General features: G+C 41.3%; 1 protein-coding gene across 1 annotated transcript in view; it reads right to left on the bottom strand.

Moving 5' to 3' along the window:
• Positions 1-15043, bottom strand: part of LOC104830960 (chromosome unknown open reading frame, human C7orf73) — a 21289-nt gene extending 6246 nt beyond the window's left edge. Inside the window, exons 1-2 of the transcript XR_774269.1 lie at positions 15032-15043; positions 627-630 (exon numbers count right to left, since the gene is read on the bottom strand). The gene's annotated coding sequence lies outside the window, so the exon portion shown is untranslated. The remainder of the gene's footprint in view (positions 1-626; positions 631-15031) is intronic.
• Positions 15044-23780: the final 8737 nt, after the last annotated feature.

Genomic DNA, 23780 nt, shown 5'->3' with positions numbered 1-23780 from the left:
GGGCGGCTCCGCGGCCTCTGCCCCGCCAGGCCCCGGGAGCCCTCCCGGAGGCCGACGCTTGGGACGGCCGGTCCCAGCCGCTTTGGGGGATAAGGAACCGCGCAAGGGGGGCGGCGGGCCGTCTTTTAAGGCCTCCCTCCCCCTGCTCAGGGAGGCGTCCAGCCTGCCGCTCCCGAGGGGCTGCCCGGGGGGCGCCGAGCGGTGAAGTGAGAGCTCGAGTTTTTAGCTGCGGGTGACTTCAGGCTGGGGCCTTCGAGGAAGGACCAGGGAGCTAGGCATCTGGATGCGGGTGAAATCCCGTATGGTTTGGCTGTCCCCTGCCTCGATGCTTGGGAAATCTCAGCCTCCCATGCTGGAGGAGGCTGAAAGAAAGGTCTTCTTTTTCTTTTTTTTTTTTCCTTCCCTACTGAGCACTCGCTAGACCTCCTCCAGGGTACCCATGGCCAGGTTTGGGGCCTCAGTATAGGAAAGACTTGGACAAGTTGGAGCAAGCTCAGCAGAGGCCCCAGAACTGATCAGGGCTGGAGACCTCCCGGCAAGGAGAGGCTGAAGGAGCGGGACTCGTGCGAGGGGGGACCTAACGGCACCCCCCAGGGCCTACCGGGGGGCTGTCGGTGAGGTGGAGCCAAGCTTTTCATAGCTGGGCACCATGGGAGGGTGACAGACAGCAGGGACAAGAGGATACGAGTGGACTGGGCTGGATTTAAGGACAGACGGTTTTGTCACTCACGGGAGACAGGCAGGCAGTTGGCCCAGATTGCCCAGAGATTGTGCTGTCTCTGCCTTCGGAGGTTTTCAAGACGCAGCTGGGTTAAACCTTGAGCAACCCGCTCTAAACTCAGAGCTGACGCTGCCCTGAGCAGGCGGCTGGACTGGGGTATTCCCACCTGAATCATCCTATGATCCCACAAGAGCTTTCAAAAAAACTGTGTTCCCTTTTTTCTTTCCTTTTTTTTTTTCCTAGCACGATTAGAAAATGAAGAGTAGTTGTCCTTTGTGTAACACTGGGGTTAGTTTCTTTTAATGGCTACGCTTAATTAATTGAGATTTGAGCAGTTAATAACAGGGAAATTTCACCTGCTGAAAGTCAGTAAGAGATTGGAGACTTTTATTGCAATGTATTCCAAATCTCTTTTTCACATACCATTTCAGATTTAAAAAAAAAAAAAATCAAAACAAAACACGTGGCTATTGTGGAACTATTAAGCAACTCTACCCTGAAACCAAGTTTACTGAAACTAAGCCTCTGTTTCCAGAAAGCTCAAATGCTCCATCTAACAGAAAACATGTAGCTTCCTGCCTTTCTGGGGGAGGTACCCTGGCAAAGTAAAGAAGTATCTTCTTCCCATTCTACAAAAGGAAGCACTGAAAGATACTAAGTAACTTCTTTTTTAGACCTGGTGATTCTGTAGGGAGGAGCTGGACTTGAGACAACTCTCTCCTGAATTTCAGGCTATCCCAAAGCTACTGTATTGTACTTCCCTCCCTGGGCCAGAGCTGACTTCTGGAAATGGCACGCAGAGGTTTGGATGGATGTGGCACAAGAGCCAGGGTTGGGATTCCTTGCCTTCTGGAATGGCGCTCCCAGAACTCTTGGAAATGAGCTTGGTTCTAAAAACAGGAAAAAATCACCTAGTAATAACTATTTTCCTAATGCTGAGGTCTTCTACATATGTGCAGGATCAGAGTGCTGCGATAATATTACAGACTCCAGCCCGAGCACATGTCAGAAATTAGGAGACAAGGCTTTCAGTAATAATAATGCCTCCACAGTATCACCACAGGGAGATAAAGCTTCTCCTGTTTTCTGCTCATTAAAAATGTTATTATGCTTAGACTATAATGAGTACAACATCTGTTAGACAGTCTTGGCTCAACAGTATACACAGTTGTTTTCCTACATGCCATGAATTTCCTCTGTGGCATTTAATGGGGCAGCCAAAAATAATTATTTCCTTTAAAGTAAATCCATTCCATTTACATCAGCCAATGCTGAATCATTTTGAGTTAGAGACTGTAGAGGGTGGGTATGGTGGATGGCATATGTTATTGGAAGGAAGAGCTCAGTCTGACAGCTATAAATGCAACTGTCATGCTTTTATAGCTGAGGAAAAAAAAAAAAAAGAAAAAGAAACAAGCTTTCTTCTTTTGAGCTCCCCCAAATATGCCTTCACCACAGACCAGAGAGTCTTATAAGCAGGCAGCACTTACTCCAACCTGGGCATTGGCTGTAATTTGTTTGGAGTGCATTTATTTGACCTTGAAGAAGAGAAGGAATTGGGAAGAGGCACACAAGACACCCCGTCTCCAACACCAGTGATGCTGTTCTGGGCAATGTTCAGGGGGTGGAAGGAGTCCATTGTGCTACATGGCACTGGTTTGTTTTGCCTGCTTGGGGGTGGGTCGGTTACATGGCCTGCTTTTCATTTGCTTTGCTTTTTTCATTGTCTGCTTGTCCTGCCAGAGGATGATAGAAGTCATAATCCTTCTCAGACCAGGGGCTCAAGGCTGTCTGGGTCTTCTTTAAGGTAGCTCTTGCAGCTTCTTCTCTTGTAGCTACCAGCTGTTGCCACAGAGATTGGTAAAAGCATGTGGAGAATAAACATGGGACAAGGAGCTGCAGCCCAAATGGGAGGGCATTGAGCTTGTGTGATACCGAGCTGGCTGCACTCGGCTGAATAACCCAGGTAAACCCGGGCTCAGTGAGGCTGACAGCTGATTTACAGCATCTTTGCTTTAGCTCCTTCCACCTTTCCATCACACACACAGTTTAGGAAATTGAGTCTTTTGTGTGGGAAAACAACAGGTCCAGTTGTTGCAGTGTAAAGAAGAACTTAAAAGTCATGGAGCACCTGTGAGATCCCAGGAGCTACTGCATGCATTCAGTTAAAACCAAAGCTGAAGTGCTGAATATCAAGTACAGTGAGTTCTTCAGTCATCTGCAGATGAGATATACAGATAGTCTGATAATTTTGAACAATAAGTATGTGCAGGCAAGTTGTAAAGGCCACAGTTACACCCATACATATAATGAACAATGTCTTTGAAAACAGATTGTCCCCTGTAACCAAGAATCTGGAAGAGTAAGCTACTAAAAATGAGTAAGGTTGGAAAACTCATCTTTCTAACTGAGATAGGGACAAAAAAGGTATAATTTTTAATACATTTGCTGCCGGTGAAGACTTTCTCAGTGTTATCTACTTTACTTAGGTGTTCTACAAGTATAGTCAAGCCCGAGAGGTATGCAGAAAGCTTGTTTGTCAGGAAATACTGGCTATTCTACATTATTCTCAATTGCTAAGTCATATTTGAAAGTGCATTCATGTTGATTTAATATTGATTTTAACATGCAGGTATATATATATACTCCACTTTATGGAAAGTGAGAATCCCTTTCTTAAAGGACAATATTTCATTTACCCTGTTTTTTACAGTAAGTTTTCTGGTGTATGAATGTACCAGGACAAGACAGTTTTGTGTGTTAGGCCCTGTAGAAAAAGAAGGGTGTTATGCCACTATATTATGAGAAATAATAACAAAGAAGAGCTTATACTCTTACACCCACATAAATCTATGGGCCCAGATGGAATACACCCCAGGGTGTTAAGAGAAGTGGCTGACATTGTTGCAGGGCCACTGTCTATAATATTTGAAATGTCATGGAGATCAGGGCAGTGTCATACCCATCTACAAGAAGGGCCAACAGAGGGCCCTGGAAACTACAGACCCATTAGTCTTACTTCAAGCCCTGGGAAAGTAATGGAATGAGTTCTCCTAGAAACTATATTACAAACCAAATGAAGGAGGTGATTGGGAAAAGCCAGCATGGATTTAGCAAAGGCAAATCATGCCTGACAAACCTGATCACATTCTATAACAAAATAACATTTTCTGTCAACATGGGGAGAGCACTGGACTTCAGCAAAGCATTTGACACTATTTCCCACAGTCATCTCCTGGACAAACTGGCAAGATACAGACTGGGTGGGTGGTCTGTGAGATGGGTAGGAAATTGGCTCACAGGCCTCACTCAGAGGGTGGTGATCAATGTTTTTTGCAGCAAAGACTGAAGGAGTTAGGTCATTTCTCCCTGGAGAAGAGAAGGCTTAGGGGGTATCTTATCACAGTATTCCAGCACTTAATGGGCAGCTACAAAGAGGATGGAGGTTCTCTCTTCACATGGAGCCATATGGAAAAGACAAGGGACAATGGGTGCAAGTTGCAGTGGGAAAGGTTTTATCTTGATATTCAAGAAAGAAATTTTTTACAGTGAGAACAATCAATCACTGGAACAACCTTCCCAGGGACATGGTAGAGTCCCTGTCAGCAGAGGTTTTCAAGATGCAATTGGAGAGGGTACTAGATAATCTCATCTAGGCTCCCTTTCCCACAAAACATTGGACAAGATGATCTTTTGAGGTCCCTTCCAACCTGGCTGTTCTATGATTCTATGATACTAGAGGTGATTTATGTCCCAGACTGTATAGGTACTTTCTCCACAAATATTTGACCCAGTGAGTAGTCAACCAGTGATCTTCTCACTCTTCCTTCCAACTTACTTTTTCTGTACAGTCAGTAAATATGTTATTATCTGACCTGAAAGCAGCAACAATAAAAGATTTGATGTGATAATTGTGTTGCAAGTGCTTGAGAGTTAATTTGAATTAAGCAGTAGTATTGATGATTTAGCCATGAAGAAGATGTAAGCAAGGCAAGGTTAGTAGGGAGGACTAGTATTTTAGCAGTCTTAACTGATACCATGAGGCAAAACAATAAGCTGTTGGCCATAGAAGTCCTTTCTCAGATCTGAATATGATTTAAGTCACAGCATACAAACACTGACTAAAAAAAAAAAAGTAGTATTCTTGTACCCTCATCGTAGCTAATATACAACTTTGAATGTAAGCCCTCAGGATGCATAAATTTAAGTGTCCTTTTAACACCACTCCTCATTTCCAATGTATAGCTGAAAAGGGAAGTGGAAATCAGATTTCCTTGAGCTAGAAATTCTGTAAAATAAACACCAGATGGAGCCAGAAAACCATATATTAAAATTTCTGTTTACATTTTCTTATGTGTAATCCTTAGATTTTGTTTTCAGTTCTGCCCATTTTCTTTTCTTTGCCTTAGTAAAATATCTTTTATATATCTGTGATGTGGTTGAACAGTTTCTGAGGAGCTGTAAATATTCAGGACTTTTTGTGTCTTGCTGTGGAGACATGCACCATTTTAGTACACAGTACACTGCTTGGAAGTGGAGGTTGGTCTAGAGACTTTCTGAGTTCACTTCACACTTGAAGTATCCTAACCTATGATTCTACTGTCTTCTGTTTAGATCCAGTCATTCATTTCTTCTTCCTTTTAATGGAGGAAATAGATTTTTCAGTCTTACCAAGCCTTGCATCCAAAAATCATGAAATAACCATCTACCCTGCCAGGCAAAGTAGAAACCTGTCCAGTAAAAGTTCTAGTGTATAAAGCCAAACCCAAAAGACTGATAATTTTATATTTAGGCAGCGTAATGGAGTATCTTGAATGCAAATGAATCCTGGTTTTAAGTTTTTACCCTGAAGCTACAAGATCTAGAACTGTTCTCTGAAAAACTCCTCCGACAGCCAACTGAGATGTTCCCACGATTGCATGCCCCTGGGACAAGGAATTCAAGAACACTGAAGGCTGAGTCAAGCAAGAAATTATTGAGAATGATACCTTTCAGTTCTAGCTGCTGGGCTATGGCCTGACAAGGGCAGTAGTACGAGAAGGACCTTAATTCTCCCATGGTTCACAGAGAGTCATAATTGCACGAGCAGATAATAGACTCGTAATGAATTCCTCTCTGTGCCAGACCTGCAGAGGGCATGATTGCCAGTCATGGAGATTTAGCTGGCAGTGTCAAGCTGTAGCTGTGCATGCAGCTGTGGGAGCTCCTGGTTCAGCTCCTCACGTTCTGATTTAGAGACAATCGTCACCATCACATCAGATGTGAGACACTGCAAAATAGCCCCATCACTCATAGGATGACAGCAATCACCAGCATGCCAATTTTCTGAAATCGCTTTTCAGAACAGCACTAGGGCTTTTTAAGAATTCAAGTCCTATCAAATGTGCAGGAAAATGAGCAAAGAAAAAAACTGTTATTTATAGCTAAGCTTGCTTGCTGCTGTTCGGGCCCCGAGTGCAGCAGCAGGCTCTACAGTCTCTACTGCCATGCCTGGGTTGTGAGACAGAGCTGGGAGAAACCTCACTGGGGACCTCCGTGCCTCGGGTCTGAGGCTGCATGGGTGCTCCCGTCCTCAGTTCTGTCCAAAGCAAGGCTGCAGCTGTCCTGGCCACTGTCACAGCCCGGCTGCCTGGTCAGCCAGATCTCTGCCCCACTAGAGCCTGCTGGACCACCACCCTCAGTGCCTGGTCTCCTCCCCACACCCACTGGGCAGCCCACCCTGCTGCTCCTGGAGCACTACTTTGTTCTCACTAGCCAGAGTGCAATCACTTATTCCTAAGAAAGAAGGAAAATAAAAGGAACTCGTGTGAGAAACCTTGGTGGAAGAAAAGTCAGTGCCTTCAGAACAGCTATAAAAAGAAGACATATGTGATATAATTAAAAGAGTATAATTAGAATGTGTCTGGCAGAACACCTGAGATTTAAGAATAGTTACTTCTTCTGGATGTGAGTGGGGAGTGTTTATGGCATTGGATGAGCGTTGCTCTTTCCAGTGAATACTCCTCAGTGTGACATTCTTTGTCACAGCTGGTTCTCTGGCAGAAAAACAAGTTCAGAAAAGGCTTTGGAGGTGAACACAAGAACACCGTATTCTCTTTAGTGCAGAAAAGCTGCGTGGTTTTTAAGGCAATGTTAAATGATACTGTAATTTGGCATAAATCTGTGCTGGGACTGGAAAGGGCAGTCCTTGTCCTCTCCCCCTTGGGACAGTTGGAAAACAGGTCCTACTTAAACAAACAACCTTTCCCCTGCGTAGATTAGTTCTTCACATGACTAAAACATGCCAGCAAGAAGCAGGCATCTGCAACAAGCAACTATACTAGGAAAGCGTGTACCATCCTTTTACTGATAATGTGGGTTTATTTAATATCACCATAGGTTCTGAAGTTCTTAAGCATGCTTTCTACTGCTAAGGTGTTGCTGGCTACTAAAACAATAAAACATCACAGTGATATTAGCTGGTAGCTGAAGATGCGTAAGCCTTCTTTCACATGTGTTCAAGAGTCATCCAGAGCTTCTGGAATTAATATTATGATATTGTATATAAGTAAAATCCATGTAAATGAAACATCATACTGGAATTTCAGAGTGATGATCAGTAGATGGTGCTCTTTTCCCGAGTAAGAATTTAAGAACTATTTTTAAATTATCAAAAATATTATCAACCTCTTTCAATATTTTTATCCCACAGATAATATTTATTAAAAATTAAGTTTCAAACACTTTTTTCCTTCCAAAAGTCACTCCAGATTTTCACTATATTTCATAACAGAGAGACACTGGTTTAACTGACCCACTTCATTAAACTTGATAGAATAATCTAATTACGGTGTTGCACTTTACCAAGCAGCTCTTCAAAAAGAATGAGATTATTTGTCCAGATTTTAATTAGCTCTCCTCTTTCTATCCTAAGGTTCTTTGTTCTGCTTTTTGTGGGGGAAAAAAAACCAAACTAAAAACCAACAAACAAAAAACCCAAACCAAAACAAAAAAACCCCAAACAACAAAACCAACCCCCAAACAAAAAAACTTCCTACTGTCTGGTCTTATTTTCTCAGACATCATTTCTTCAGCTTCTTAAAGTAATCTGAAAGTAGAGATCAACTGTAGGGTCTGAATATTTTACCACCTGTTCTCCTTACAGTAGGAATGTCAACAAGAAAAGACTTTTTAAAAGTGCTCTCAAAGTTAATAAAAAAATCTTGTCTTGGAAAAACTTCCAGGTTTGCACTGGGAGAAGTTCAGGTTCCTTGGGATGAGTCACAGCAGTCATGCCTTTACAGGACTGTGGCTCTATATATTCAATTTATCTCTGATGCAAGAATATCAACAGTGATGCTTCCTGCTGAGCCCCATTTATATTTCTTTTTAATCTTAAATGGAAATGAGAAACCTGCCCACAACACACAGAATTGAGAAACCCCACTTACTTGATTACAGTTATTTGATATTCACTTTTCTTTCTTTCTTTGATGACTGTCATACTCACTGGCAAGCAAGCAGAGTTCAAATGCTTCCCATTACCAAGTTTCCAAGAAATTTTGTGCTGGCACTTCCCAAGTTGCCATCACTGAACAAGACAACCCATTCAACTGTATCTGGGAATCACAACTTCTGTGAATGCTCTTTGGCAGCCTGGCCCCTGCCTGCTGCGCCAGGGAGCCTCAGAGACCTGTACTGGGGAATTACAACTCCAGAGCATCTCAAGCCTCCTCCTGGCTGTGGGGTTTGGGCTAAGTATTTTAAAGGAGCCCAAGGAGGATTTAGAGTTTCTATTGCTAGTAAAATCCAGAAGACTTCAGATGCCTTTCTGAGGTGCTGGTCTTAACTATAGAAAGGCTTGGGTATTTAGTATACTGGCTAATCTCAGCCTCATCACTGTAGTGCATGGGAAAGCCAGCATCTGAGGCTAGCAAAAACAAGTAAAGTAAAAACCACTGCAAGTGAAAAACTCAGATGCTTCTGAAGCAACTTCCCTGCAAGAAATATATTTTTTTTCCCCATAGATTTTAATGTTTGATTGATAATAATTATTTTTATCCCATGGGATCTTCAAAAGCATCCTAACAATGAGGACATCTTGACCTCTTTTCCATAGCTGTTCAGTGTGTGTCAGGTCTCGTGTGACAGCTGCCCTTACAGAATGGAAAATTTACAAGTATTTAATAAAAATGAAACAAAAAGTCTGGAACTCATGCTTTGTACACAATTTTTCCTACAATATTTTTTTTAATCCTTTGAAGGATTCTTCTGTTTAGGCCAATGTGATGTTACAGGGAGTATACGAATCACTGTGGTTTCAGACAGCTAATGTCAAGGTCATAGCAGGATGAGAGACTTTAGTTTAGGCAAAAATACTCTTTTTTTTTGCCAGATTGCTCAATGTAAGATCAACTTTGTGCTCTATATTTGTCTTCAATATGTCATTTAGAACAGGCGATTTAGTTCTGTTTCAGTAATTGAGTGCTCCCGCTTTCATAGACTCATTTAGATGTGAAGAATGAGATCCCTCGCTTCAATAGAATAATTTTTTAAGATGGACTGATAGATCTGTCTCTGTTATGCTTGGGAGCATTGCGGCTGCATAGGTTGTAAACTCTGCAGATGAGGAAATGTGACAGACTTAAAGGCCTAACTCCAAATTATGAAAAGCATTTAGGGCCAAATTTACAAAGGGACTAGAGTTATGCCTTACCTTCTGAAATGTTATTGAAGTAATGAACTGAGATGATCCAGCTGACCCTAACTTCTCTCTGGTAGTGCTTCAGGAAACAGCAAGGCAGGCTCATGCTTTCCACGAACAAACATTTTTAGTCACACTGTCATATAGGTACTCTATTAAAATAACACACCATGTTCATGTATAAGTGTCATGTAAGCTTTATATAATATTGCTTATATTTTAACATGGTGTAAAAAACTAAATGAAACTAAATAACATGCTCTGATGATTCTGAATTGGAAAAATTTTCACTCCCAAGGAAGCATTTTAAATACACTTTTTTTTGTTTCAGATTGAAGCATCTGTTGCTGCTGTTATTTAATTTCTGAATGGGAGAGGAATGAGTAAGCTCAGGGATGAATTGCTATGTGTATTTGATTCTGTGTTCTTGTGGGAGGCTGCACAAAGGTGTCTTAAGAGCTTTGTGAAGTGCACTCTGCAAACTATTGTAGGCCAAAACTAGCATATATTTTCTGAATATATTATTCTTACATTCACAGGAGAAAAAAATAGGGAGACACAAGCGCTCCAGCTTCACTTAAGCCACTTTGTATTGGTCGTGGTCTTCAATAACACATACATTCAGATACTCTTAGCCTGACCCTGCATGGCAATTCTTACACAGTGGTGCTTAGTATCTATGCGTGTATTTTGGCCTGGCTTTTTGCTAATTTTGTACTGTTTGTTTCAGGAGATCATGTAGGTCCTGCTGCTTTCTGAGCAGAGCTCCCTTCAGAATTCTGTTTACAAATGCTTTTTTGATGTTTTATTACATGGAAGCAAAAGTTGTTCTTCAGATACAAAGATCTGTGCTTCTCAAGAGGCGTCTTAATATATTGCTAGTAGTTGCGAGTTCTTTTCACATTAATTCATGTCTTGCTACTTAGGTCAAAGCAAAGAGGTTCTGGCAACATCCATTTTAGAGTGAATATTAATAAACAATGTGATACTTAATGAGCATGAGGATAGAGACTTGAATAACAGGTATCAAATGCATGCTCCTGTTGCCTTAGTAACCATTCGTTCCCCACTGAGGATTTAACTTAACCCAAGAGTCAATGTAAATTTAACCCTCAACTATTCAGCTATTTCCCTGTTATAGTAAAAGGAAACATTTCCTAGAGCCTGAATAAAATTGCTGGAAGAAGTGGTAGCTAATTTGTAATATTGTAGCAGATCTTTGGCTCAGTTCACTGTTCCCCTGTTAAATACCCTAAGGGCAGGACACTTTCCCCTACCCTTTTTGTTTAAGAACCCTGCACATAAGGGTCAAAAGCCTCATTAAAAATCGCTTTACATCTGAGAATGAGTTTCTGTGGAAACCCACAGGTAAACAAATATTGTTCTAAGGTTACTGATGCTTGTTTAGCAAAGCGGTTAGCAAAAAAGAAGGATAATATTATTTTCCCCTTCCTGTCCCTTATTTGCACCAGATAGCAACTTGCACGTATAATGCACTTAATCATCATGAAGAAGGGTGGCTAGATAATACCTCATCCACTTTTTAGCATCTTTCTTCAGCATAACCTTCAACAAACACCAGCTATCTATAGAAGAACAGAAAACTGCAGGTAACTCCTGGCAAAAAGCAAAGACAGTCTTAGTGTTACAGTGAGAAAGTAACTCATGGATCTCCTCCTCCTTTCTGACATTTCCATATGGTGACTGTGGAACCAGGAACGCTTTTCAGGTTATGCAACAGCCCCTCCTTTCCTTCTTCTCTCAGTCGGATTTCCAGCGAAAGAAAATCCCGGCATGAAAGCCGAAAGGGGTCATGCCAGGTCTGGGAGGCTGGGAGACTGCAGTAGACACCATAGAGCACACCAGCCTCTCAGCGCAGGCACAGCCTAAGATAACTTAATGGTCCCTCTGCCCTCTCTCCATACACAGGGTGCCCAGGCAATTATCCTTGCAGCTCATTCCAAAAGCTAGCTCTAATTATTATGGTTCATATCTGCTGAAGCGTGAAGAGAATTAACTCAAAGCTTAAAGTAAGAAAGAGGAGGAACCAAAGTGTTAAGCTGCAGTTGGAGCTGCTTCTGTACTTAGGGAATTCTTCACAGTACACTGTAAGTCATATCTGAAAGATATAAAGGGAGAAAGGGAATTAAACTGCTCTCCCTTCATGTCTTCTTGAACTAGACCCTAAAAGACCTGATATCAGATGAGCTCCACAGAAGTCAAATCTATGCTACAAATTTGTGCTGACATTGCTCAGGGGTATGAGGAGGTGTGATCCCTGAGCGGCAGACCCGCGCTAGTAGAGAAACCTTGGTAAGAAGCAGTTATGGATAGGAAAGCTGCACTTCGATGTGCCGCAGGTTGCACTGTATGAAGTGCATCTGCAGGAGCTGTATCACCAATCCGAGCTGTTTGCTTTAGTATATCCCAGACTCGGTGAAGCCTCACCAGGCACCATCCTCTTTATTTAGATTTTACCAGATACGCATCTTTTTTTCCTTTCAGAATCTTGTTTTGGTGTTTCAAAAGTTTCATTTTCCTTCTGTCTAAAACACTCAGAGGAGCACAGCTGTGTCGTGCCACACAGCCCTGTTAAGGCTGTTGATGTGCAGCAACATATAAACCAAGTTCATTTTGAATGGTCTATTGAGTTGATGGCCTGGACCCCGGGCAGAAATGCTTAAACACAGTCTCCAGAGAGTCTTGAGACTTCTTTATAGGGGAAAGGGTGCCTGCTGAGAAAAAAACAGTATGTAAGCATGAAATGACAACTTACATGACTGTGCAGGAGCAGAACTGCACCAGGGGAAGAAGCACAGTTGAAAAGGCCTCTTTAATCCTGGTACTCCCTAATTTTTTAGTGTAATACATAATTATTTTGGATGCAGTATATTATTTATGATGTGAATGCCTCAGGACAAGCTAAATGATTTTCAAAGTCCCACTCCACCTCAAATAAAAAGGCCCATAGAAACAGCAGAAAAAGAAGTGAATTATGCAAATAAGTCTTATTGGGAGAAACTATTTTGTTGCTGTTGTTCATAAAATATCTTTTAGTTTCATTCTAATTAGGCATTTTTCTCCCATCATTATCTCCATTCCCTCTGCCCAAGGATCCCATACATTTTGCCCTGACCTTTCTACCTCAGTGTTTCTGCCTCCATTACACCTTGGCACGGGTTAAAGCCTAAAGCTCAGAAATCCTGAGAAAAGCCTTTGCTGCAAAAGCCAGGCTGAAGACTAGGCAAGATAAGCACATTTTTCCCTGGTATTTGAATACATTTCTTCAAAGGAAGACGGTAAACTAGACACAATAGGCAAGGTGCCATTGCAATGCTTTCTTTGCACAGATGACAGTAATGACTATGATGCTTTTTGTTCTTTTTGTGGTCCTTCATTTCTTTATTCAAGGAGATCCATGTAACACTGCCCTTAAAGTGGAAGCAGAAAAACCCATTCTGAGGAACCCACACAGCTGCAGTCATAATCTCTGCAGTCTAGCAAAGCTCTTCAACACACTTTTAAGTCTAAGATGTGGGCTCAAGGGCTTGCAGTGGTCAGGGGCCACTTGCCAGTAGGCTTTGAGTTTACAGAAAGAGAGGAGTAGCAAGATTTGAATGTTTGGCTTTAGAAGCAGGGCTGTCATGCTGTGGAAGTGTCATGGATCAGGGTGCTGAAGGATGTTCAACTCCTATAGTCAGGAACAGCTTAGGTAGCAAGGGTGCTGAAGGGGCACTACACCTTATCTTAGGCTTGTATTTGCACCCTCTGCTTTGCAGTAGTGTCACCATCCATTTGGTCCTGCAGCGAACTGGTTCAAAAATTAAACCAGGCAAAACCAAATCAGGCTTTCCTGCCAGGGCTAGTTTTCATTTGATTTCATTCCCTAAATCATTCGGTTTTGTTCCCTGAACAAGGTCATAGGATCAGAAAAGTGGGAGCGTGCAATGTGCAGCAGGAAGAGAGAGATGGTGCCACATTAGACTGGCTTAAAACTGTTGTGGAACTGCACTGTTAGGTACGGTTGCTCTCACCCTTAGCAGAAAACCAATCTATGTTCTGTTTCTTTGATCTTCTGGTAAAATAATGGGATGGAGGGAGTGCAAAAACTACAAAACCAGCCTAGTATGTTCCTGCACCCTTCAGCCCCACAATTACAAGGTGTAACTGATTACTGGATATAAAAAGCTCTTCAATTCTTGGAAAATTTGAGTATTGAAAAGAAGGTCCATTTCATGCATGTGCTCTCACTCTGCTTTTCATATCTTGCAACAAAGAGAAGTTGTGCTGTTGTTAGTAGCAGAATTTCAAAATGGTTTTGTGTCTACAGACTGCACATCTGTTGGCTGTCAGGTATTATTCAGATTCCTTTTTGCTTTGAGAGAGATGTATGGCAATATTTAAAAAGATACCAAATAACCATCCTGCAATAAAGCTTTTGATGAGCATGAAAATCATGAGGCCAGACAGGCAGGTAGCTGTTCAGGTTCTGCTAGAGTGGGAGTGTGAAAAGGAATCAGTGAATAGGCTCTTAGATCCAGTGGGAGAGTTTCTCTTCTCTCTTCTTCTTTCCCCTTGTATTTCTGAGCCTCAGAGGAAAAAACACTAACAGCATGAAAGTTAGCAATATTGGAAATGTTGTGGAGAAAGCAATGCTGAAGGGTACAAATGCAGCTGACACAAATACATTGAAAACTCCTGTTATAGATCCCTGAGTTCTTTGGGGCAATGAAACCTTTCTGTGCTCTCTGTGTGAGTGCTGTAACTTGATAAGACTTCTAAATTGTAACGCAATGCCAAGGGAAAGAAAAGATAAGTGCAGCAAAAAGCAGCGTGCTGACTAGGAGGTAAAAACACTGCCACTGACACAGGCTTTTCTTTTGAAATCAAGCTCATGGGTATTATTTTAACTAACTCATACTAGTGAGAAATAGCTGTAAAAGATTTTCAGTCCATTAACATGAAATATTTTTCATCAGCAGATGTCAATACACTTCATGATGAAGTCAGTATGATTGGCATCATTTTGCAAATGAGGAAACTGAGGCACAGAGAAGTAACAGAGCTTGATTCAAGGTCACTTGTCTCTGACAGTACCACAGTGAATACAATCCAGGAATCTGGAGACTGAATCCAACATTTTCTGCGACATTATCTTATTTAAAGTGTGTGTGTGCGTTTGTACATATAGATGCACACACATATATACACAAACATACGTACTAGCAGATATTCTAGAAATATTTGGAAGTATAATTCTATATTATTCCATACTAGTAATCATCTTGTCAGGAAGGCATTGAGCACAACTAATCAAAGAGGGTTCAGAATAATCTTATCTCTAATCACTTTCACGTTTGTAATCCATTAAAAGACACATCTCTGTTGTGCCTTCCATCTAATTTTTTTTCAAGAGACACTACTGATCTGACATTTATTGATCCGAGCTTGTCTTCCAAATTGCTAATTTGTTTATATGCACCTAAATGGCTCTAACTGGGTTTCTGCCAGGATTCTGGTAGAATCTGAAATAGGCTTTTTTGATAAATGAACATGCAACTTGTATAGTTTGTATAATAATATCTGATTACTGCTCATCGTATTTTCGCAAAGTACTTTAAAAGGACAACTGCAGCCTGTGGGTACAATGGCTACTTTTGTAAATGCTGTAACTTATCCTTTCAGTGAACCCCTTTAAGTAAGCTGAAGTTAGCCTGCCTAAAATTGTCCCAAGGGAACAATGGGATCTATTTTTTTGTTCTTTAAAAGGTACGTTTTCATTATCACAGATCCTGAAAATTGAAGTTGTATTGGCTATTATAAAGAAATAATAACTTAGTAAGTAAGTATCAAATGCAAGCCACTGAGTTACTTTTTTCCTTCGAGATGATCACATCTGTTCCAGTCATATAGGAGTACATTCAAGTATGAAATGGTGGGTGGGAAGGTACAAGGATGATACAATGGGACCAAGGGTTTTGTGCCAGCACTCTAAACTTGCTAATTAATTTGGAGAGTGACAAATCAGATTTGTTTTATTTTTCCTGTTATACTCATCAGGTACTTAATTTATTGTGATGCTGTTCCAATCCTCTGTTATTTTAAGAGGCAGAACTGGTTAGAAATTTGCTAGCAGTACTTCCACTTGAAATCACTTGTTTATCTACTTTCTTTGAATAGTTGTTTATGATTTCATTCGAAATGGCAGCATAATGGTTCCATACTACTGTGGGAGTCAGTCACAGTGTAACTTCTCAGGAACTTCTTTCTTCCTGAGGAGATCGCTGTTAATCTTCAAGGGACTTTTCTAGATGACATGTTACAAAAAAATACACTGAAATGAAATGCTCAGAGGATAAAGTTGATCCTAATATCTACTGGAGATAATGCAAAGTCATATCATCAGAAACTCATTTCTAAAGCCACCATTGGGCTATCAGAGGCAGATCGAGGACTTGTGAGTCTGGGGTAGGATATGGATGCAAGCCTGGTAATAAGAGGCTGAGCCTACTTGAAGCCACTCAGCTTGCCCTCAGCTTGTTTTCCTTAGGGATCTGCTAAATCCCAACTCAGTTCATTGCCTTTTGCCTGTCTGTACTCTCAAGACAAAAACAACCTCTTCATTTCCATTCTGAAGAAGTAACTTTTGCACACTCACTGTCTGGCTGGCTGCAATCCATTTCAATGGCCTTATGACCATCTAGTGGCCAACACCAAAGAGTTTGCATCTAAGTGTTGTGTTTTTAACTCAGAAAACTCGGGACAAAATATCTAGCTCCAGAGAGAGAGATGAGTGTATTACCAGCAATTTAAATGGACCAGAATTTCCTCTCTCATCCATGCCATCTTCGGATCTGATTGATCGCCTCTTCATTTTATCTCTCTGTAACACACTCTAATGTTACTCCCTGGTACATGTTTTGGATGCTTCCCAACACACTTGTTAACCATATAAGTGAAATTATTCTCTTACTGTGAGAGCAGCAAGGTAGTCAAGAAAGCACTCGAGCAGCTAAAACATCAAGGAACAGAAATGTTCTCCTCTTTCACGCATAGAGTAAGAGCTGCACTTCTGCGAACTGGAGAAGAACAAAGTCTCTGTGCAGAACCTGGGCACAGTAAGAAAGGTTCTCAGGTGCCTATACCCTACAGCACTGGCTTTGTGAAATTAAATCACACAGTATAAGTTGAAATCTAAGAGATATTTATGGCATTTATAAAATTATTTAAATACTTTCCAACTGTAGTGTTGCAGTTATTGATTATGAACTAGAAGATTAATTCTGTAACTCTCTCAGCATGAAGAGGAATGTGGAAAAGGGGATACATCCATGAAGCTTCTTCTCATTTGCTGGTAACTCAGAATGCCCCCAGGAATTGTAATAATGCAAAGAACCTATCAGGCTCAGAAAAACAGAGAACATAAAGGTATCACCCTCTATGTACACAGTAATATATGTTTATCAAGCCTTTGGATGTGACAGACTGATGTTTTACCAGATTTTGCTATGGTCAAAATTTATCTAGTTAATGCTTCATTTGCTCTTATGGATAATCTCAGTATTTACTGAGACTCCTGGGTGTCCAACTGAGTGCACACGTGCTTGCTTAAATCCTCCCAATAAAGGTTCATCTACAAAACATGCACTGCGAGTAAATGGATAAAAACAACTAGAGCCAAGAGCCTTGACCACAGAAGACTTCTCCCAGTTACAACAAACTGGCTGAAGCCCCCAACAATTTAATTCATGACGAGTCTCATCGATGCGGGCAGACCTTAACTTTATTCTATCAACCTTTGTTGATCCTCTCAGAACAGGAACTGTGGAGTAGTAGGATAGGTAGTATCTTGCACTTTTCATTTAGAGTTGTTTTTATTTCATGTTTTTCCTCTAGGTTTTCTCTTAAGAAGATGCTAAAAGGCACATTTCAATCAACTGGGCTGATGTTGTCAAGCTCATCACTGAATTCCTATGGGGGGGGGGGAAACTAACAAAACTTTCTACTGAAAAGTGAAAAACAAAACTCTCCACTCCAATTATGTTAATCAGGAATCTGTCTGGAGGATGGGAGTAAAGGGCTGAGTAGAATTAATGGAGGAGAAAAAAACAATTTATTTATTTATATTTGAGTCAATGCATCTGACATCTTGCACTCTAGGGGCCTTGCTGTCAATAAAAATATACCACCACATACTATTAAAGAAACTGTACAGCAGCATTTCCTCTTTCATAGGAGGCAGAAAATATATTAAAATATACGTCAGAATTATACAGTCATAGAAAATAGGGCTGGAAGGGACCTCAGTTAATCGCCAGGATCATGTTGGCACCTCATGCCTAAAATATACCTGGCAGACATCTGGAAAATCTCGAGCAGTGGATATCCCACAGCTTCTTTGGACTATCTATTCACTGTCCTTAGTAGTAGTCCCTTGTGAGAAAGCATATGCTTTTACCTGAAGCCCTGTCCTGGGCTGCCAAAACCCAGCCTTGTACAGTGCAGCTGGAAGCTACTATAGACTACTGGAGTTAGTCCTGTCAGTCTCTCTCTTTCCTTTATATGCAATATTAGCCTAGTCATATATGCCTGTTGACAGCTGTTGCTAAGCAGGGCCTGAAGAATAAGATATTTTCTCAGATATTTGTCTCAGCTAGGTCTAGATTCTGCCCATTCGCAAGTGTAGGTGCAAAAAGGAGGAAGAGAAAATGAAGCTGAGAGGAGCAAGTACACCTCTGAGGTATTAGTGTGGCCTTGCATTGGCTCCATAAGTTCTGCCAATTTTCCTCTGGGCTGCATGGCAGGACTAATGGGAAGTAATGGCAAGTGGCGTGAGGGTAAATATAGTTGATCAAGCCATGAAGCTTTCATGCACTGTTAATCAGAAATTTGGTTAAATGCTTCTTTTCCCCTTCTCAGTACAGCAGTTGCCACCATGTGCCCTTACCACCAGGACAGGGACAGGAGTAGGACTCTCCTAGGCTTCATGGCTTCAGTTGTGCTCTGAGCAATTTCTTTTCAAATGCAATCCAAAATACCTGGAATTGTGGGGTTTAGGTCATTTTGGTTTTGTCTTTTTTTTTTTTTTTAAATCCTGTTTTCCATTACCTATGGAGCACCCTGTCAAGTAGCAGCACGTATTTCATACCACGTTTTCCTCCTTTTCATCTGGTTCCTGGAGCTTTGTAGCTGTGCACTGCACAAATCCAGACACTCTCCTTTTGACGCTAGGTTTCACATAATCTTGAAAAAAAACTTTATCGAAATTGAATGTCTAGCAGCCTCTGCTATTCGAGTGTGATTTTCACAAACAATGAAATTACTTCCATAATTTTGTTCTTGGGTCTTGAAAATGTATCTGCTGTGTATTTTTAGCACAAATTTACTTGCACCCAAAACCAGTTCAAAATATTTTACTGTTGAATTAGTATAATGATATGGTAGATTTTTAGCAGAAAATGAACCTATTTCTGATTTAAATGTTGTAGGCTTTTCAGAGAACTGATCTCTTTTCATAATATTAATAAAACCTACCACTTCTTTATGTAACTGAAAATTCAGCCACAACTGGTAAAATAATTAAGAATTCCATTTCTGCGTAGTGTGCAGCACGAAACAAGCAACTCCAACCGGTTTGTTTGCTTGACTGAGTAGACAGTTTTAAAAATGACATTGGTGCCTATGAGCACAGAATCGCATCCAGATCCAGTGCCCTTCCAAACGCAATCTCTTCTCAGCAAACATGCCCTGGGATGAAGACCCATCTCATATCAAAATTGCCAGGCAAGTCAGAGTACATCCTTAGCATCGTGATAAGGACTCTGTTTTGTTCACTTTGTTTATGCGAAATTTCCATGAGAGCAGAAGTGGTTTGGTGGTGAGTGCTTTCTGCTTTGCACAGTAGGTAGGTTTGCTGAGGGAGGGGAAGGGATTAAGCCTGCTGTGAGCACTGCTCTGTACAGGACCAGAGCGATGGTTTTGGTTGTGCCCTTGTACACCCCCCTCCTCACTCCTGCCCCTCACGGGCCAGTGCAGCCAGTTTTATCGTCCAGCAAGGGTCATTGCCCAGGGTGGTGACACTAACGCTGTATAAATAAGGCAATAATAGGTAGACTCAGCAGACCAAGGGATGGTGAATGCCCCCTCTCTCTTAAAGAGCATCCACAGCTCTCACCTTGTCCTCAGTCAGCAGGAAATCACCTCCCCTCCTGTTTCAATCTACTTTGAAACACGCTGCATCGGCCAGGGGGAGTTCGGCCACGTTAAGGGACAGAGAACAGGCAGAGAAGTGCCCGTTCCCAAATCAATCTTTCTCTGTCAGAGGGTGCAGGATGCAATCTGAGGCAAACTGGAGAGGCAGGAGGATGATTTTAGGCAGCAGGCTGGCTGGGGTAATATATTTATCTATTTATCATTTTAGGCTTTGTTTTTAAAGAAACATGCTGGCTATATCTGTAAACATTTTAAATACTTCAGTTGGTGGTAGGCGTGGGAAGGGGATCCAAACAGGGCTTCTGGGCATTTTCCTTGCTGTTCCTTCTGACATGTCAGTTCAGAGCAGTTGGTAACATAGCGACAGGCTGCAGCACTTCATTATCATCACAATCTGCTACCTTTTTAATATAGTATCTGACATTTCAGTCAGACAGAGAGCTTCATCCTTAAGCTGGCAGGAACTTTATGCCTTGCACTCGAGAACATCACCTTGCTGACTATATGGACCAGGCAGGGCACACACTCTCTGTGTTTATCTAGATATGTCAAAGCATGGCATTAGACAAAAGGCAAAAATATATAAATACAGATGGAAGACTGCAAACCACCCTTTGTGGTCTGGCAAAACCATTTCCTTATTATGCGGTTTCCAGCAAGGGATCACACAAGTATCTTATCTGAGAGGAGAAAATCCAGAGCTCACCTGAACTTTGGCAGCGGAGCTGACGTACCCGTTGGGGCAGGCGCTGGCATTGCCCGTGCCGTGAGGTCGTAGGGCAGGTGCTGGCACCGAAAACCCCGGAGCGGTGCGGCTACAGGGACACGGGGCTGCGACTCTGCTAACGAGGCAGGAGGGTACTTTGGGGATTACAGCGTGGGAAAAAAGAGCTTGGGAAATGCTGATTTAAAGGAAGTATCTCCACGCCTAAGTCTTTTCCTTAGGTATATTGGAGATTTATGATTTCAGGCCTGTCTTCTTTGTGTGGCTAATCTTTTCCATTCTGTTTTGCTCTGCCTACTTGCCCTTATTGGGAACCAACAATCAGAAAACCTAACTAAATGGCAGAAATGGGAAAGTGTAATAATATCTATCGTTTATTTCCATCTCTGCATCTCATGATGTCTAAGTATTACTAAAACTTTAGTAAAATCAAACCTGGAACATAGATGTCACTAATATTCATTTTCCACATGGGTAAACTGAGGCACAAACAGTTACTGGCCATGTACAGGCTTTTCTACCTCTACTGGATAGCAGCGTGTCTCCCAGGAAGTCCATGAAATTTGTGTATTATGTGGACAAGATGCCGTTCCACCTGGACAAAAGTGATAGGATTTGTCTTCAAAGAAGTAACCTAATTTCTAGATCAAAAAGGTCTGATTTTGTTGGATTTTGCTTTCCCACTTTAACAGCACTGACAAGCCTGATGTTTCCTGTTACAGTCAGTTGAGATTTCGGTCTGGGGTACCAGCATGACTGAGAAAAGAAGTCCAGCCTTTCCTGTGTCAGATGCCGATCAGCAGAAGGGCTGCCGTGTTTGCCCTAGAAGTAGCTACACAGGAGTAATGTGTGAAATCCTCATTGTTTGTGATGCCCTCTGTGTTATCCAGCTTGAAAGGCTAGGTAGGCTTTTGGTAATATTTCAGCAAAAATTATATCTTAAAAGAAACAAATCTTTGATCAAAGCCTAAAATCACCTTATTTGATCTAAGCTGATTTAACAGATAGAAGTAGAATAAGAGGATGATTTTCAGTGCTCTCTGATTTATCTTGGCTGGAATATTTTTCTGCAACAATTCATGTACTACAACATCCATAATCTTTCTTTTATTAAGGCTAGACTATTTGCTTTAATGCTAGGTTTAAAATTCCGCATAGGGTAACTCTAGGGATTTTGTGAACTGAATTGTTGACAACACTTTTCTCCTTTGTAATTCACTTAAACCACAGGCTGATTGAGAGAATAAAAGCCTGTAGCCTTTAAGTTATGCTGACACATGATGTTTAGCAGTGAAAAGAGAAAGGTAAAATCTTTTTTCTTGTCAAGGAGAAGCAAGTATGTAAAATATAATCCTGATCTGATTTGTGTGCAGTATTCCACAACAGTGATTTAGGGGAAACTTTTCAAAAGTGCCCCAGTAATTTAGGAACATTTGTCTTAATTTTTAAAAACCTCCAGGACCTGTGAGAGCATAATTTTCATTGCAAGTCAGTGAGACTTGCACTCCTAAGTCATTAAGGCCTTTTGAAAAACAATTATTAAATTCTCAGGAGCCTGTTTTCCCCTCTAAAACTCTCAGTTGAAATTCAGGGGTTTTTTAATGTATTAAACTGCCTTAATACCAATACAAGTTTCCCTCAATCAGTCTTTTGAGCTACTGCATGGGTATATGTGGGAAATATGTAGGACTCTATGTTATACTAAAATACTTTGAATTTATTGGAGCTTTGATTACCTTTAAAAACAAGACAATGCAATTGTTATTTGCTTTTAAAAAAGGTCTGTCACATGCAGCAAAACTAACCTCTCTGCATATATCTCCACTACTGCACAAGACTGTGGCTGTCTTCAAATGAGCTAATACACGTAAGCTGCTTGTGCACTGTGTGCCCTGCTGCAATGCTGTGCAGCTAAGTCTTCCAGGAATCAGAGGTGGGTTTAGTCGAACCTTTGTACAATACAGAGTTATTCTATCGGTTTGCCAGCACCATTGAGAACTCACATAAATGCTTCAAAATAGCCCACGACAGTGAGGCAGAGAGTTAATCCTCTCTCCTTCCTCCATCCAGTCTCGTTTCTGGAGCAGAAGACAATGAAAAGTTGGGTTACAGAGGCAAGATACCTGGCTAAGGAATCAATCATTTTTTTCAAAGCATAAACCAGGGGCTTCATGGGGAGATGATATATGCCAAAACAAAACTGTGTTGTAGTCCGAGATGTCTGAATGCCACTTTTAAAGAGTCGCTATTTTTGAAACACAATTTAAGCATTAGCTGTGGTAATAGGAATTGACCTTATTCACTGTCCTTAGGAAATACCCCGCGTTGCAGGTATGTCGATGTTTGTGTTGCCAGCATCCTGACTGATGACTGGAGTACAATTAAAGTGTGTGGTATAGGCCAAGGCCAAGCAGTACTCTGAAGGTTAAGGCTTGCTTTTAACAAAGCACAATAGTTTTGCTGGCTTAGGAAACAGGGAGTTTTATCACATCTGTGACATCACGCTGATGCGGTTGCTAAACAGAGTCATCGTGCATCACATGGGAAAGACCAAGCTTGCTCACGGAGGTTCACTATTTGTGAATGACGGAATAACAAGATACCAAGAGAGGCTGCTGACCATGCATTAATTGATCCAACATACCTCTTGCCCTGATTGCTAGTAAGCACCAATAGACATCACCTGTAGACTAAGAAGGGCGTCACACAGTGAGAATGTACCTGGGAATCATCCTAATACTGTTTCCACGTGTGTTGAACGTGCTTCTTGTAGCGATTGGAAGTCACCAGCGTGTTGGTGGTCTGATAAAGCTAGCAGTCAGCTAGGAAACCCGCAGGAGATGTCAGATGGCAGGCAAATGAAGAGCCATTGAATTTATAGCTCACAGTCACTGGAGCTGCAAGACAGCTTGAGTCTGCTGTGCAAAACCAGGCTCCTACCATTTGGTATATTGCATAACAGAAGTTGGTTAACAAACATCATCAAAGGATATGAAACAAACACTCAGGACTTAAGAAGCTCTGTAGCTTCACTGCTAAGGTTGTTTTCCACAATTTTGCTTGTTCGCTGTGAGGTGAAAGGGATTCTTCACCATTATAGCACTAGACTGTGGAATATTCTTCCGAGACCACTCTAGACTTTGCATTTCATTTTGTAACAGTTATTTCCCTGACAATAAGTGCTTGCTGAGGCAGTCTGGATCTAAAAATAGTGCTGATCCTAATGGAGGAAAAGAATGGGATCTGAATGAAGAATTTGGTTTAATACATTATATTGATGTCTCAACTAAAGAGAGATTTCTGAGAGTACTTCTCCTGCAGTTCTGTAAAACAGTACTTCCATTTTATTAACAATGACTGAAAGAAAGACACAATTACCTACATTTTTTTCTGAGGCAGCACTTTCTCCTTCTGAAGTCCTTATAATGAATTGCCATTCT

This window comes from Haliaeetus leucocephalus, unplaced genomic scaffold (assembly GCF_000737465.1).
Source record: "Haliaeetus leucocephalus isolate CR32 unplaced genomic scaffold, Haliaeetus_leucocephalus-4.0 Scaffold206, whole genome shotgun sequence".
Classification (NCBI taxonomy): Eukaryota; Metazoa; Chordata; class Aves; order Accipitriformes; family Accipitridae; genus Haliaeetus; species Haliaeetus leucocephalus.
Note: the sequence above shows the minus strand (reverse complement) of the source record. Positions and strands in the feature narration are given on the sequence as shown.